Source organism: Macaca nemestrina, chromosome X (assembly GCF_043159975.1).
Source record: "Macaca nemestrina isolate mMacNem1 chromosome X, mMacNem.hap1, whole genome shotgun sequence".
Classification (NCBI taxonomy): Eukaryota; Metazoa; Chordata; class Mammalia; order Primates; family Cercopithecidae; genus Macaca; species Macaca nemestrina.
In genome coordinates, this window is record NC_092145.1 from 22,754,140 (window position 1) to 22,770,165 (window position 16,026).

General features: G+C 39.8%; 1 protein-coding gene and 1 pseudogene across 6 annotated transcripts in view; both read left to right on the forward strand.

Moving 5' to 3' along the window:
- Nucleotides 1-16,026, forward strand: part of LOC105481428 (heparan sulfate 6-O-sulfotransferase 2) — a 356,581-nt gene that overhangs the window by 44,628 nt on the left and 295,927 nt on the right. The window lies entirely within an intron of this gene.
- LOC139360602 (N-alpha-acetyltransferase 20 pseudogene) lies at nucleotides 1,967-15,493 on the forward strand (annotated as a pseudogene).

A 16,026-nucleotide genomic window follows, 5' to 3' on the forward strand; every position in this document is an offset into this window, starting at 1 on the left:
AGAACCACATGATTATCTCAATTGATGCAGAAAAGGCTTTTGACAAAATTCAACAGCCCTTCATGCTAAAAACGCTCAATAAATTCGGTATTGATGGAACGTACCTCAAAATCATAAGAGCTATTTATGACAAACCCACAGCCAATATCATACTGAATGGGCAAAAACTGGAAAAATTCCCTTTGAAAACTGGCACAAGACAGGGATGCCCTCTCTCACCACTCCTATTCAACATAGTGTTGGAAGTTCTGGCTAGGGCAATTAGGCAAGAGAAAGAAATCAAGGGTATTCAGTTAGGAAAAGAAGAAGTCAAATTGTCCCTGTTTGCAGATGACATGATTGTATATTTAGAAAACCCCATTGTCTCAGCCCAAAATCTCCTTAAGCTGATAAGCAACTTCAGCAAAGTCTCAGGATACAAAATTAATGTGCAAAAATCACAAGCATTCTTATACACCAGCAACAGACAAACAGAGAGCCAAATCAGGAATGAACTTCCATTCACAATTGCTTCAAAGAGAATAAAATACCTAGGAATCCAACTTACAAGGGATGTAAAGGACCTCTTCAAGGAGAACTACAAACCACTGCTCAGTGAAATAAAAGAGGACACAAACAAATGGAAGAACATACCATGCTCATGGATAGGAAGAATCAATATCGTGAAAATGGCCATACTGCCCAAGGTAATTTATAGATTCAATGCCATCCCCATCAAGCTACCAATGAGTTTCTTCACAGAATTGGAAAAAGCTGCTTTAAAGTTCAGTTGGAACCAAAAAAGACCCCGCATCTCCAAGACAATCCTAAGTCAAAAGAACAAAGCTGGAGGCATCACGCTACCTGACTTCAAACTATACTACAAGGCTACAGTAACCAAAACAGCATGGTACTGGTACCAAAACAGAGATATAGACCAATGGAACAGAACAGAGTCCTCAGAAATAATACCACACATCTACAGCCATCTGATCTTTGACAAACCTGAGAGAAACAAGAAATGGGGAAAGGATTCCCTATTTAATAAATGGTGCTGGGAAAATTGGCTAGCCATAAGTAGAAAGCTGAAACTGGATCCTTTCCTTACTCCTTATACGAAAATTAATTCAAGATGGATTAGAGACTTAAATGTTAGACCTAATACCATAAAAATCCTAGAGGAAAACCTAGGTAGTACCATTCAGGACATAGGCATGGGCAAAGACTTCATGTCTCAAACACCAAAAGCAACGGCAGCAAAAGCCAAAATTGACAAATGGGATCTAATTAAACTAAAGAGCTTCTGCACAGCAAAAGAAACTACCATCAGAGTGAACAGGCAACCTACAGAATGGGAGAAAATTTTTGCAATCTACTCATCTGACAAAGGGCTAATATCCAGAACCTACAAAGAACTCAAACAAATTTACAAGAAAAAAACAAACAACCCCATCAAAAAGTGGGCAAAGGATATGAACAGACATTTCTCAAAAGAAGACATTCATACAGCCAACAGACACATGAAAAAATGCTCATCATCACTGGCCATCAGAGAAATGCAAATGAAAACCACAATGAGATACCATCTCACACCAGTTAGAATGGCGATCATTAAAAAATCAGGAAACAACAGGTGCTGGAGAGGATGTGGAGAAATAGGAACACTTTTACACTGTTGGTGGGATTGTAAACTAGTTCAACCATTATGGAAAACAGTATGGCGATTCCTCAAGGATCTAGAACTAGATGTACCATATGACCCAGCCATCCCATTACTGGGTATATACCCAAAGGATTATAAATTATGCTGCTATAAAGACACATGCACACGTATGTTTATTGCAGCACTATTCACAATAGCAAAGACTTGGAATCAACCCAAATGTCCATCAGTGACAGATTGGATTAAGAAAATGTGGCACATATACACCATGGAATACTATGCAGCCATCAAAAAGGATGAGTTTGTGTCCTTTGTAGGGACATGGATGCAGCTGGAAACCATCATTCTTAGCAAACTATCACAAGAACAGAAAACCAAACACCGCATGTTCTCACTCATAGGTGGGAACTGAACAATGAGGTCACTTGGACTCAGGGAGGGGAACATCACACACAGGGGCCTATCATGGGGAGGGGGGAGGGGGGAGGGATTGCATTGGGAGTTATACCTGATGTAAATGACGAGTTGATGGGTGCGGCACACCAATATGGCACAAGTATACATATGTAACAAACCTGCACATTAGGCACATGTACCCTACAACTTAAAGTATAATAATAATAAATAAATTTTAAAAAAAAGTTACCAATGATAAGAACATTTTATGTTACTACAGCCCTTTACATTTTACAGAACAATTTTATATTCTCCTTTTCCTTACATCTTTACCACAGCTTGTTAGGTGGAGCAAGGAGGATATCATCATCATTATTATCATCATTATTAAGACAATCACCTCCATTGTATGGATGAGAAAACTGATACCCAAGGAGAATAAGCAATTGGCTCAAGATCATGCAGACAGTTAACAGAACTGAGAAGACCATCCATGGGTCCTGACTTACTCATTCAATGTTGTTACACATCAAAGCAAAACATAAATCTAAAGATATGTCTTGAGGAAAGAGTTACTCACTAGAAGCTTGCAAGAATATCATTTGATTGCTGAAAGCAGCTCATCTTCACCAGGGATGTTGAGTTACTGATATCCCAGAAATCCCTTGTCACTGGGTAATTTCAACTACAAGTTGGTTCCATAGCTTGAGCCCTGAGCCCTGAGGATGGCCTTATACTGAGCATTGGGTGTTTTATCGTAACAGAGACAGCTAAGGTTTAACAATGGGCTAATAGCCAATGACAGTGCTTCCTGCACTGCTAGTGAGAGTGCCAAACCAAGGAGGAGCTGAGGAACAGTCCAGTGGCTAATGTGGGGATTAGCTGCTGCTTTGGGTAATCTGTGTACAGTTCAGGCTGGATACAGGAGAGCCTCAAGGACTCATTTCACTTGGCTGCTTCTTGTTCTGCAATTTTGTATGCTGCATGCAGCAATTTTCCCTTTGAAAATACATCTTTCCTTTTAAAAATGTGGTGACGTGACTTTTCTGAAGTTTTAAATGGTTGATCATTTTTAAGCTGGCACAAAAATGGTTATAAATCTTAATACTTAAAAATGTAAAAGGAAAGTATAAACCCTACTCACTTGTTTGGTACCTTTTGTGTGTTTGAGAGAGCAAGCCCAGCTCAGCAGGCCCTTTGGATGTCCACTGAAGTTCAGAAAGCAATGATCTAGTCGCATCAAGACATTGAATCTTCTGAATTCTGGCCTTGTGCCCTCCAGGTCAGGGCCATAGTGTTGATTAGTTGGTTGCCCAAGAAATGGTCCTGCCACGCCCCTGAATTTCCCTCTTCTGGATGAATAGAAAGTTTCCATCTACAGAGTTGGCAAGCTCTGTGCTGTTAATTTCACTTAGTTAAAAGGAAAAAAATAACTAAACACACAATTATAAGTAAACTACTCTGCAAACAAGTTTAGGATTCTAAAGAACATTTGGTGGTTAGACTTAAATGCTGTAGGCTATGATTACCCTTAATTCTGCACACAGGCTTCACAGCCAGAAGTTACATGATTTGGTCTTGTCGGATGAAGTCCCCTTTTTGCCTTGTTCACAGGGAGATTATGGGGGTGGTAATTGTCAGTGGATTCCAAAACTCCCTGGTCAATGTAAGCATTTATATGTGGGTTAATAAAGTGATGATATCATGCAGAAAGCACACTGTCACAGAAGGAAGTAACTATTAGCAACATCATGACACCTTAATCTTTTTCTCCCTTTGGGAGAGCAGAATGGGTTAAACAGAAAGGTTTGCTTTTATTATTGAAGCAAAAACAATCACATTTTTGTCTAAGTTGTTTAGTCAGTAAGTTTTGTGTAATTCAATGGAAATAATTCCATGGTAACTTAGTAAGTCAGTATTGAAAAGGCTGGGTGAAAAGACAACATTTTAGAGCAGGCAGTGGGAAGCCTGAGGGAGCAGGAGAGCAGGATAGAGGGGCTGGTTAATCAGCCGTCATTTGCAAGGACAATATATAATCCTGTTTGATTTGGTGGAACAGGTCCCTTATGGGTAACATATTCCCCAATCCCAAATCAGGAACTGCAAACTCATTTTACTTGCTATAACCTGAATCCTCATAGGACTGGGGCTTATAAATTGTGGTTGACTAAGTGGGGAGGGCTGAGTTTTAGAAGATGCCACCTAAGGGTAGTGGGGGCAAGCACTTCAGCAGGAAAGGCAGTGACAAGATTTTTCAGTATAAATTCGCCAGCTGGAGACCTCTGCAGCCAGCAATGGGCATGCCTGGATCTCACTCAGGCCTTGGGCTTGCCGCAGGAGGCACCCGCTCACTTGGCCCAGCAGACTGTTCTTGGCTTGCACTCCTGCCCAGATCCCACACTTGCCACAGGATCCGCACTCAGCCTGCAGCTGAGCCAGGCATGCTGCAACCAGCTTCCCCCTTGTGTGCTGACATCTGGATGAGGGGAACAAACATGGTGGCATCTGAACAGGGATGCCAACAACCTTGAAGCCCCAGAGGGGGTGTTACAGTGTGCTAACAGTTGTTTTAGTCCCACCATCCATAGCCCCAGCAAACAGGGATGTGTTAACAGCTCTTTTAGTGCCATTGCCCTGCTCCAGTCTGCAGCCCCAGGGCTAGCCTGGCCCTGCTGCTGCTTCCCTGAGCACAAGGCGGCTGCCTGGCACTGGTGGAGGGCAGAGGGATACAGTTTTACAGCCTTCTTTGTACCTGCGTTTGGCAGGTTCTGAGTTCTTGTCCCACATCCAAGAAGAATGAGGGTATGTTGACAACTGAAGTGTGAGGAGAGTTTTATTGAGTGGCAGCTCTCAGCAGAGAGGGGACTTGAGAGACCAGCCCTCTACCCAAAGTTGGGTGGCCTCTCCCCCACCCGAAGGTGGGTGATCCCAAAGTGTGGCTGAGTCCAGGGTTCTTATGGGCTCAGAAGGGGGATGCAAGCTGATTGGTTTGTGAGTATTCAAAAAAGGCTAAAACAAGGGCACCACTCAAAGGTGGGCATGACAGTGTAAAAAGCCAATTAGGGAAGGGTAGGTATATGTAAAATAGGTGAAGAGTGGGGATCAATTAAAGGAAAGTATGCCAGATGGGAAGAGAGGTTCTCAATTCAGTTCATGGACTTATCTAGGACTTGTAGCTTGGCTTTCAAGCTTTAAACTGTCTATGGTTTGAAGGTGGAGTTTCACCAGGGACTTACCCCTGTCTGCCTAAAACTTGTCTGCCTTCTGCTGTTATGAGCAGTACACAGAGGCAGGAGCAAAAGCAGAATAGAGTCCCGTCTGAGCCATGAGTTAGGAAATTTTACAATGGGTCAGTAAAAGGGACAAAATTTATCAAATGGAAGAGCACAAAGATGAACATTTGGATTTCTCAAGAAAGTTCCAAGAGAAATGTTAGCACAATCGCAGAGGGTTAAATTCTGTACCACGAACTACAGATGACCCTGACTCCTTTGTTGGTTATAAAATACCTTTCTAGCTCCATATAAAGCAGGATGCCACAGCCTACATGTATTAAATCATGCATTGTATTGAGTTGAATTGAATGGTATTTGGGAGACGGAGGGGATAGCCCAAGTGGTCCCAGATTAGGACCAACACTGGGGCAGCTGTGATCTTGGGACAGAAATGTGAAAACAGACTGTCCAGATGCAGAACAGGTGACTTTCATCGAATCCAATCCCTCCAATGAACATAAGAGGAAACTGATGCCCCATGAGGCGAAGCAACTTGCTTCAGGTCACCTACCAGGTTAGTTGCAGAACAGACCTGAAATTGGTAGGCTACCCAATTTTCAATTTAGTGTTTGCTTCCCTTTAGGCTTTATTGTTACTTTGCAATGGAGATCATACAGATGTGGGTCAGGAGACTCAAGAGAACAAGTGATTTGCCCCAGGCTACACTAGTAAGTGGCAGGAGCCAGGGTTTGTCTGATTCCAGAGTCTGTGGACATAACTACAAGGATATACGACAGAGTGTTTTGTGGTCGGAGGAGGAGAGAATTCCTTAAGAGTGTGTACTCATGAAAGGCAGCTCTAAAGAGGTCACATTTAAACTGAAATCTAAGGGATCATGGGAAGGAATTAGCCATAGCAAAGCTGGAGGGAGTCCAGGCTGAGGTAATCACAATTGCAAAGACCCTGAGGTTGATTTGTCCCCAGGACAAATGTTCTTGCCTGATGATGTCCTTGGCTAAGCCCTTTTTTTAGAGGTAATTCTTTGACAAACTCATTGCCGTCTGGAACTCCCAATGGAAAATTTTTGCTTTGTTGGTGTATCTAATTCAAGAGTTAGCAGCAGAGGCTCATGGCATGAAACTTCCCTTCAAGCTTGTTTGTCTGCTGAATTTTTGGTAGGAGCAGGATGGGATCAGGATGGTTAGGGGGCCAGGAGCAGTGGGAAGGAAATGAGTTAGGAATGGTCTTTTATGTGCCCATGAGACTAGGCTACTGGTAAAATACTGACAAATAGTTCACCTCTAAGATTTTTTTTTTTTTTTTGAGATGACATCTTGCTCTGTCACCCAGGCCAGAGTGCAATGGTGCAATCTCGGCTCACTGCAACCTCTGCCTCCCGAGTTCAAGTGATTCTCCTGTCTCAGCCTCCCTGGTAGCTGGGATTACAGGCTTGCGTCACCACACCCGGCTAATTTTTGTGGTTTTAGTTGAGATGGGGTTTCACCATGTTGGCCAGGCTGGTCTGAAACTCCTGACCTCAAGTGATCCACCTGCCTCGGCCTCCCAAAGTGTTGGGATTACAGGCATGAGCTACCACACCCAGCCTCCTCTAAGATTTTTAACATATGTCATGCTGCAGGATTCCTATTCTATCAGAGGCTTGTATTTACAGAGGCAATGGATGAAAGGCAAGGAACCAGTGCTAGAAATATAAAACCTTTCCTGTGTGGGCTAGGTCCTGGAACAAGGGAATATAAGGCCGGAATTTTACTTTCTACTCTGGAACTGACTTGCCTTTAACTCTGCAAGTTTTACTTTCCTGCTTTATGTTTGATAGGCATAAAATGCCCACCATTCTTCTTTCTAACACAGTTATAATTTCATCAATGGGATTAGTGAAGGCACTAACAAAATCTAAATTCTCCATAGTATTGATCATCAGGGTGTTCTTTAGTAGTGACTTAAAGAAAATCATGCTCTTTGAAAGCATGTATATAAGTAGCCTTGTACATTGCCCACTGAGAAAAGATAATGGAGCCCAAATCTAGGCTTCTTGTTCCCCTCCTCCCTTTTTTTCCTGGGTGATTACACTTTTCAAGGTTATGTTCTTTCATATTCAGTGTTGACCATGCAAAACTGGTGAACAAGAATTGGTTCTGGGATGATTTGTTCCAGCTATAAAGTAGAAAGCATTTTACTAAAATAAGATGCTTAGATTTGTTTGGATCTACAGTTTATTCTTAACTAAAATTCCAGGAACTGTTGGTAACAGTCTAGATTCATAGCAACCAGTTTTGACAAGAATTAGAAAGAAACTAATAAAATGTTCTCATTATAAGGTTCAGGACCAAATTTGAAGGCTTTCAGGATTCCAGAATGGCAAATGGTAGAGTGAATGTGAATATATTAGAAAGTCATGCTCAATTATTGTCATCTTCTATCCAGTGAAGAATGTAGTTTAAGCAGGATGGGTGGGGGCATCTGACGTCCTCATTTATTTCCACCTCTGTAGCTATTTAAGTGATGATCATTCTTGGTGGTGGTTAAATTATGATGCACGAAATACTATCTCCCTAAGGACCTTGCTACAGGGCAGAGGTGATTACAAGAAATTGTTGCTGCTGATGTAATGTTTCGTATACCAAGATTAAACCGCAAGATGAAGTAATGTACATTTTTTTTCCTTTGAAATGCAGCTGGAGGGAAACCAGGATAAGAACTATTGCCAAATGAAATATAATGCCCCAGGAAAAAAAAGATACTGTAAATGTAAAATCATTACAAAACTGACCATCTGGGTTATATATTAAACCACAGCTTTCAATTTGTTATGGTTTGAGGAATGACTTCATAATATGTGCCCCTTCCTCCGTACCTTCCTCAACCTCAGGAAAGCATTCTCTTTTCATGAGTGTAGCTGGAAAAAAAACTAGCCTTAAAGTTTTGTTTTTAAAAAAGAGTTCCAATCAATAGCTCTTAGTAAAGGCACTGTGTTTGCTTACTTCTTTGCATTTAGTCCTAGTATATAGTCTTGTGTTGCTACTTCCACTTTAGCTGTGGCAAATATACCAGTGTGTAGCCACTGGGCCATGAGATAAATTGAATCAATGTGGAGGTGACAGTTGAAAAACCTCTGTCTGCCTCAGTTCAGGAAACAAGAGCATGTTCAACTCACTTTGGGAAACCCCCAGGCATTAAAATTCTGGCATTTTCATGTTTTGAGAGAACTGAGGAGTAGCCCTGTTTTGATAATCATTTAAAAGTATTTTACTTAATTAGAGCAGAATTTGCTCAGGCAGAAAATCACATTTATATGGTAGCCAGGCTGTAACACCTCATAGCTACCCATTGTCTCTAATCAGAATTGACAGCCTGGTGACTGGCTCCATGCTGGGTGAAGTCCGGCAAACTGCAGGCCCTGAAAGTTCTTAATCCCAAACCTGGGCTTCCAGTGGAGTTCTTTCTTTTTTTTTTTTCCAGTGGAGTTCTTCAATGGGTCTGGCTTTGAAATACTTATATCCTTTCTAGTTTAGAAAAACAATGGCACAAGAAACCTATATGTAAGTCAGCTACCTTTTTGATATATAATTCACATACCATACAATTTCCCATTTAAAGGGTAAAATTCAGTGATTTTTAGTATATTTACAAAGTTGTACATCCAAAACCACAATCAATTTTAGAATATTATAATTCCCCAGAAAAGAAACCCCTCACTCCTTAGCCTTCACTTCTATAGTCTCCCCATCCTCACACCTCTAGGCAACTACTAATCTACTTTCTGTTTCTAGAGATTTGTGCGTTCTGATAATTTCACATAAATGGACAAATACAGTGTGTGGTCCTTTGTGACTGTCTTCTTGGTTAATCATGTTGTAGCATCAAGCAGTAATTAATTTCATTTTATTGCTGAATAACATTCCATTGCATAAATGTACAATTTATTCATTCATTGGTTGATGGACATTCAGATTGTTTTCAGTTTTTAACTATTGCGAATAATGCTGCTATGTTTTGTGTACAACAGTTTGTGCAGACATATGTTTTCATTTCTCATGGAGTAGAATTGCTGGTCATGTGATAACTCTGTGTTTAATCATTTGAGGAATTGTCAGGCTGTTTTCCAATGTAACTGCATCGTTTTATGTTTACACCAGCAATGTATGAAGGTTTCAGTTTCTTCACATCCTTTCCAAAACTTCTTATAATCTGTCTTTCTCAAAATAGCTGTTTTAGCAGGTTTGTGAAGTGTTATCTCATTGAAGTTTTAATTTGCATTTTCCTAATGATTGATTATATTGATCATCTTTTTATCTGCTTAATTTCTATTTGTATATTTTATATGGAGAAATATCTATTCAGATTCTTTGCTTATTTGAAAATTAGATTACTTGTCTTAAGTTTTTGAGTTATAATTGTTCTTTATATAGTCTAGGTACAAGTCGTTTATCAGTGACAGGATTTGCAAAAACTTCCTCCCATTCTGTGAGTTTTCTTTCTTGATGTTCTTTGAAGCATGAAAGTTTAAACTTTTGATGATTTCCAGTTCATGTATTTTTTCTTTTGTTGTTTGTGTTTTTGGCATTATAGCTAAGAAGTCATTGTCTATCCAAGGACATGAAGATTTACAACTGTTTTCTTCTGAGAGTTTTATTGTTTTAACTCTTACATTTCTGTTTCTGATCGATTTCAAGTTAATTTTTGAATATGGTATAAAGTAGGGGTCCATCTTTGTCCATTTGCATGTGGATGTTGACCCAGAATCATTTGCTGAAAAGGCTATTGTTAGCAGTTCCCTCACTGCCCCATAGCAGCCATGCATGGGGCAACTTCCAGTGGGGTGAGTATGAGGTTGTGGCAAGCAGGCCTCAGTGATGGTGGCATGATGACCACACTCTGGGGCTTCATCTGTAATGACCTGTTCAGTTTCAACAACATTAACTTGGAGCCACGTACAGAAACTTACAAGATTCCTTTTTATTTACAATATCTTGCCAGAGTATTCGGGCATCTAGTGGAAAGTTAATGGATTATATTGTGGGTAAAGCAGAAGGTTCAGTAGCTAGAGAAGAATGGCACAGTTATGCCACAGCTCTTTCTGTTGCCCAAAATTTACATATCTTGGTTTGGCTGTTAAACTCATAGAGTTATTGGAGGAAATTTCAGAAAGGCACAAGACAAGGATGCCTTTGGTTAGCCCTTTAATAATTTACTGTACCCCTAGATAGAACAGGGAAGCAAGTGTCTTAGTCCATTTATGTTGCTATAAAGGAACACCAGAAGCTGGGTAATTTATAAAGAAAAGAGGTTTTATTTGGCTTATGGTTCTGTAGGCAGTAGAAGAAATGTGATGGTGGCATCTGCTTCTGGGGTGACCTCAGAAAGCTTCCACTAATGGCAGAAGGCAAGGGAGAGCAGACATCACATTGTGTGAGAGAGGAAGAGAGTAGAGAGGGAGTGCTAGGCTCTGTTTAAGAATCACTTCTTGGCTGGGCACAGTGGCTCATACCTGTATTCCCAGCACTTTGGGAGGCCAAGGTGGGCAGATCACCTGAGCTCAGGAGTTCGAGATCAGCCTGGCCAACATAGTAAAACCCTGTGTCTATTAAAAATACAAAAATTAACTGGGCATGGTGGGTACCTGTAATTCCAGCTACCCGGGAGGCTGAGGCAGGAGAATTGCTTGAACCTGGGAGGCGGAGGTTGCAGTGAGCCACTCCAGTCTGGGCAACAGAGTGAGACTCCATCTCAAAAAAAAAAAAAAAAGAATCACTTCTCGAGGGACCTACTAGAGTGAGAACTCAGTCATTACCATGAGGACAGTACCAAGCCCATTCACGAGGGATCTACCCTCATGGTCCAAACACCTCCCATCAGGCCCCACCTCTAACACTGGGGATGAAATTTCAACATGAGATTGGAAGGGGCAAATATTCAAACTGTATCAGTGAGAAAAATAAAATAATATGAGAATTGAGGAGAAAGAAGCAAAACTTTTACGTTACATAGATGTGATTGTACAAATAGAAAATCCATAAGAATCTACAATAAATGTTTAGAATTAATAATGTTTAAGAAGTTGGATATAAACTCAGTACAAAAATCAACTGCATTTCTATATACAAAAAATAACATTTAGAGAAATATGTCATTTGCAATGTTATCAAAAACATTAAGTGTTTAGGAAAAACCTAACAAAAGCCATGCAAGACCTCTTTGAAGTTTATAAAGCTTTACTGAGAAGCATTCAACATGAGCTAGCTAAGTGGGCAGAGAGACTGCACCTGTAGATTAAATGACGTGATATTATAAAACTGGTAATTTTCCCCAAATTGATCCACAGATCCGGTGTAATTGCAATCAAAACCTCAAGTATTTTTGTGGGGTTTGTTAATCTGATTCTTTGAAACAGTCTTACTTTGTCACCCAGGCTGGAATGCAGTGGCGTGATCTCGGCTCACTGCAGCCTCAACCTCCCAGACTCAAGTGATCCTCCCACCTCAGCCTCCTGAGTAGCTGGGACTGCAGGCATGCACCACCGCACTTGGCTAAATAAAATTTTTTTTTATTAGAGACAAGGTCCCACTATGTTGCCTAGGCTGTTAAGCTGATTCTTAAACTTGTGAGGTAATGGAAATAGCTAAATTAAAACAAAATATTCTTTTAATTTGTTTCTTTAATATAGAGATGGGGTCTCCCTATGTTGCCCAGGCTGGTCTCAAATTCCTTGGCTCAAATGATCCTCCCACCTCCACTGACAAGGTATTCTTAAACAACAAAATGGGCATACGTGCCCCTCCAAATGTCAGGCTGTAATAAATAAGACTTTGTGTAAGTGTTGTAGTAGTTGTCTAGACCAATGGAACAGAATTTGAGAAACAGATCCAGGAATACATGGATTTTGACATTTCTTAGAGGGGAAATTGCAGATCAGTGGTGAAAGAATTGACTTTTCAGTAAGTGTGGTAGAACAATTTGACAGCCATGTGTGGAAAACATTTTTCCAGATTACTACCTTATCATATGCACAAAAAATGAATTCCAGATTTTTGAAAAATCTAGATGTGAAAAGTAAAGCTAAAACTCTCTTTAGAGATAGATAATATTGGAGAGTGTCTCCATGACCTCAGGATAGAAAATAACTTCTTCAACAAGCCACTTGAAGCAGTAACTGTAAAGGAAAAGTTCATATATTCAGTTTCATTCAAGTGAAGTCATTTTGTTCTTCAAAAGATGTCATAAGGATCATAACAAGGCCAACCACAAGTTGGAAGAAGATATTTGCAAAAACATTACAACAGTGTTTGTTGGTTATCCAGAATACACAAGAGAAGAACTATAGCTGGGATAAATAAATAAATAAATAAGGGAAAGACCATTAAGTACTGTATAAAAAGACAAGAGTAAATGGGCAATAAACAAAAAATGTATTTGGCCTTATTAGTAATCAAAATGCATATTAAAATCACGATGAAGCATCATCATACCATGAGATTGGCAAAACTAAAAATGTCCAAAGCACCAAGCCTTGGTACTGTGGGGATGGAGTTTTACTCAATTCTGTGAGTGTAAGTTGGTACAAGCAGGTTAGAAAACAGTTTGGGGCTGGCTGTGGTGGCTCACGTCTGTAATCTCAGCACTTTGGGAGGCCAACTTGGGAGGATTGCTTGAGCCCAGGAGTTCGAGACCAGCCTGGGCCACATAGTGAGATCTCTATCTTTACCAAACAAACAAACAAACAAAAATTAGCTGGGCCTGGTGGTGTGGGCCTGTACTCCCATCTACTAAGGAGGCTGAGGTAGGAGGATGCCTCGAGCCCAGGAGTTCGAGGTTGTGCCACTGCATTACAGCCTGGGTGAGAGTGAGACCCTGTCTCTACACACACACACACACAGGAAAAAGAAAGAAAAAAAAAGAAAAGAAGGAAACAGTTTGACGCTCTAATAAAGTGGAAGATATGCATACTCTTTTGACCCAGGAATGACTTTGTAACTATTGACCTTAGATATTGCACTATGAGATACAAAATGAGAATATTCTTAGTTTTTAATAGTAAAAGCCGGAAAGTTTTAACAGTAGGACTATGGACAACTTAGGATATAGTCATACAATGGAATGCTAAACAACACACGAGGCTAAGTTTCACAATATTAACTGAGAAGGGTAAATCAAAAAAATGTAAAATATAACTCCATTTATATGAAGTTCATAAACAGGAGAAATTAAACTCTATTAGGTGGTAAATTAGATATTACTTGGCAATGCCTAATTTATTTCCATCTATATTAGGTGGTAATACCTAATTTATCACTACTTAATATTGCTATATTAGGTAGCAAGCAGCAAGAAGATAATGATCAAAAAGTGAAGAAGTGGAGACCTCTTGGTGAGGGAGGGGATGTTACTGACTTGAGGGACCTAAGGGAAGCTTCAGGGCAGTGTCATGTCCTATAGCTACATTTGGTCCATGGCCACATGGGTGCTTACTGCGCAGTCTTTAATTTGTACATATGGATGAAAACATTGTATGTATGCTATGACTAATCTATAAAATTAGCATATCAATTACTGTAACATAATATATAGTAATTTTTTAAAACCAAGTAACAGAATTGTGGTTAAAAACTACTTTTTTGAGTTTATCTTTTAAGAAACTATATATTATAGATTGTGAAATATCAGCATGAAAACAAGAAAGTCATATTTTTGTGCTGCAAAATAATGGTCACAAATCCTATGTAATAAAAATTGATATTGTGATGTAAAACAAAGGCTATTGTTTTCTCACTGGACTTTTCCCCACTGTTTTAGCATCCTTGTTGAAAATCATTGACTAAAAATATGAAGATCTGGACTCTTAATTCTGTTCCTCTATACTTATGCCAACACCATATTTTATTGTCTTGGTTAATGTTTTGAAATCGAGAAGTGAGTCCTCCAACTTTGTTCCAGTTTTCATGATTGTTTTGGATATTCTGGGTCTTTTATAGTTCTATGTGAATTTTATGATCAACTCATTGATTTCTGTAAAGAAAAGTAAGATTTTGATAGGGATTACTTGCATCTGTAGATTAATTTGGGGAGTATTGTCATGTTAACGATATAAAGTTTTCTGATTCGTGCACATGGGATGTTTTCCCATTTATTTAGGTCCTCTTTAATTTCTTTCTACAATGTACTTTAGTTTTCAGAGTATAAATATTAGGCTTATTTTATTAAATTTATTCCTAAGTATTTTATTTCTAGTGATGCTATTGTAAGTGGAACAGTGTTCTTAATTTCATTTTTGGTTTGTCCATTGCTACTGTATAGATATAAAATTATTGTTGTATATTAGTCATGTATCCTGCAACCTTATTGAAATTGTTTATTAGTTCTAATAAATGTTTAGTTATTCCTTAGGATTTTCTATATACCGGATCATGTTGTCTGCAAATAGTTTTACATCCTCTTTTCCAATTGGGGTACCTTTATTTCCTTGTCTTGCCTAATTAGCCTACCTAAAACTTCCAGTACAATGTTGAATGACAGTGGCTAAAACAATTATCCTTGTCTTGTTTCTGATCTCAAGGGGAAAGTATTCATTCTTTCACCATGAAGTATGATGTTAGTTGTGGGTTTTTTCTAGTTATTCTTTATCAGGTTGAGGAAGTCCATTCTCCTTTTTTTTTAAGCTATTGATTTAGGATGGATTTAGGTGGTCTTGTTGCTTTGGAAATTGTAAACTTCCTTCCTAAAGCCTGCTCCATTTTATCCTTCTAAGATATGCATGATTTTGAAAAGACTACAAACTTCCCAGTTAGAGGACGGCCTTCTTGTTTTTCACCCTATATACAATGAGCCTCCTTGTTGGATGCCAAAGTAAGGTCTTTACATCCTTCATTCCCTACAGACCAGGCTTCTTAAATTATCAGGCCACAGGTAACAAATACATTTCATCTCCTGTACCAATTCTGATGTTTTGGTAGTAGCTGCCTGAAGGATTAAGAAGGAATCTGAGGCCATGTAAAGTCTCAGTACTGTCATTAATTAGTGTTATCTGGCCTGGTGCAGTGGCTCACACCTGTAATCCCAACACTTTGGAAAGCCAAGACTGGCAGATTGTTTGAGTTCAGGAGTTTGAGACCTGCCTGGGCAACATGGTAAAACCCCGTCTCTACCAAAAAATACAAAAATTATCTGGGCATGGTGGCACACGCCTGTGGTCCCAGCTACTCAGAAAGCTGAGGTGGGAGGATTGCTTGACCCCAGGAGGTGGAGGCTGTAGTGAGCCGAGATCACACCACTGCACTCCAGCCTGGGTAACAAAGCAAGACCCTGTCTCAAAAAAAAAAAAAAAAAAAAAAAAAAAAGAGTGATATGTGTCACTGGTCTGGTAGTAGGGAGGGCTGCAAATTGATACAATTTCTGGATTAGACTGTGCCTATGCCTCAACCAATTCCAGTGGCCTTTTTTCCAGTGCCCTCCTTAGTCCTTCAACAACATTAAATCTTACGGCCCATACCCCTTTATACCACCCTCTCTTCTTTAGATCTCTGTTACAAAGCAATATTCTGGGTCTCCTGTAAAGTCTCTGGCCTTCCCTCCTCCAACTTTCCCCCTCAACATATCTCTCTAGCTTTCTCAGCTGAGCCTTTGATCCTGTGTACTCTTTGCTTGGGATATTTTGCCTTTCTTTTACATCTCTGCTTGCTGAAAATTTTGCCATTCTTATCTCAAATCTGCTTCCCTGGTTTTCCCCGTACCTGAGAGACAGTTCTGCCCTTAAACTGC